Source organism: Penaeus monodon, chromosome 6 (genome assembly GCF_015228065.2).
Source record: "Penaeus monodon isolate SGIC_2016 chromosome 6, NSTDA_Pmon_1, whole genome shotgun sequence".
NCBI lineage: Eukaryota > Metazoa > Arthropoda > Malacostraca > Decapoda > Penaeidae > Penaeus > Penaeus monodon.
Genome location: NC_051391.1, coordinates 7518587 through 7521086, shown reverse-complemented (window position 1 = coordinate 7521086; position 2500 = coordinate 7518587).

The window sequence follows — 2500 nt, the reverse complement described above, 5'->3', positions numbered from 1 at the left end:
AAAGATACATATAAGCATATATACATCCGTCCTTCCCTCCCTCTATCCATCCATCCGTCCGTCCGTCCGTCCGTCCGTCCATTCGCCCGCCCGTCCGTCCGCCCGTCCGTTTATCCGTCCGTCCGCCCGTCCGTTTGTTTGTCCGTCCGTCCGTCCATTCGCCCGCCCGTCCGTCCGCCCGTCCGTTTGTTTGTCCGTCCGTCCGTCCGTCCGTTTGTTTGTCCGTCCGTCCATCCATCCACCCATCCATCCATGCACATATACATACATACATGCATGCATACATACAAATTTACATATATATACATAAGTATACATAAACTAATATATATATATATATATAAGTGTGTGTATGTGTGTGTATGAGATAGATAAAGAGAGAGAGAGAGAGAGAGAGAGTAATGAGCCATCGGGTATAAGTCTAAGGGGTGACACCGCCAGCTTTCAAGGCAATCCGCTAACGCTTGTGTTTTGTCCTCGGCTCGAAGTATAATAAAATGTCATGATCGTATATCGCAGTATATCGCATACAACAATATTTTGTACATGATCGAGCACTAAGCTGGCATAATAGATAAAAAATAACTCTGTTTATCTATCATTTACTTTTTTTCAATTGATATACTAAAAGACGGAATCGTGTTATGTACGAAATTTGTATTAAAATATTGTAATATGAGGTCATAAAAACGCACTACATATATCAAAGCTTACCCAAATCACCTTTCTTCAATTAACAAAGACAAAGAAACACATAAAAGGAAGCAAATCATGAGAGATAAATATTGGGAATAATCATTCTTATAAATAATTAAGTTTATCAATTGTAGGCAATTAAGAATATCAACCACGACATCTATCACAAAGATGATCATTACAATCTATATAGACTTTCAGTAATATAGCATTATACAAGTGATAAAAACGGTGACAGTAACAAGAATAAACGCTAATAACAATAATACTCGAAGTAATAGGGGTAATTATCAATTTATTCTTCCCATTATCATTAGCAATTTTATAATAATGAAATGACAATAGTGATAATCATCTTATACTTTGAATAATGATAATGACAGAAAACTAATGATAAAAGCGTAATAGTGAAAGTAATAATGAAATAAGAAAATATTGATTATTGTTCCAGTAAGAAAATACTGATGTTATGATAAAATTATACTTATGCTAATACTATCAATAATGATAATGATAATAAGGATAATGGTAATGATTATAATAATGATATCAAATCTAGTGATAATAATGATAATGATGATGATGATAACAATGATGATGATGATGATATAATAACAATAATAATAATAATAATAATAATAATAATAATAATAATAATAATAATAATAATAATAATAATAATAATAATAATAATAATAATAATAATAATAGCAATGATAATGATAAGAACAATAATAATAAAAAAAAAAAATAGTAATGATAATGATGACAACGATAATAATAATAATAACACTGATAATAATAACAATAATAATATAATAACAATAATAATGATAATGAATATAGAAATAATAAAATAATAATGATAATAATAAGAGTTAATAATAATAAGATAAATAATAATAATAATATAATAATAATAATAATATAATAATAATAATAAAATACTATAGATAATAAATAAATAATAATAATAATAATAATGAAATATAATAAATAATAATAATATAATGATGATAATAATAATAAAATATGATAATATTGTAATAATAATAATAATAATAATAATAATAATAATAATAATAATAATAATAATAATAATATAATAATAATAATAATAATAATAAATAATAACAATAACGATAACATGATATAACAATAATAACAATAGTAAGTTATAATGATAATAACAACAATAACAGTGATAATAAAAACGCTGCTGATAGTGATTATGATGTGGAATGACAATATCATGATAATGATAACGATGGAAATAATGTTTATAATTATGATAATCGAAATAATAATGATATCAGCATAAACAAAAATAATAATGCTAACACTAATTACAAATCTATTGATAATGGTAATGGTAAAAATGATAATGATGATGGTAATAGTATAATGAGGAGAACAATAACAGTAATACAGATAACAAAGATAACAAGAGGAGGAGGAATTATTATAATGATAAAATGATAAATTTAATAATATATGATAATGGTGATAATAATAATACTGATAGTATTGATGACAATAATGAAAGTTGAAATAATTGTCATGATAACGATGATGAAAATAAAGAAAATTATAATAATGATAATATAATGATAATGATGATAATAAAAGAATAATGATAACAATAATAATAATGATAACAGGAATAATTATAATAATATCATAATCAATAATAGTGATGCTGATAATAACAGTAATCATAAAAATGATAATTATATATTAATGATAATCATAAAAGTAATAACAATAGTTAGAATAATGACAATGGTGAAAATATTGTTGATAA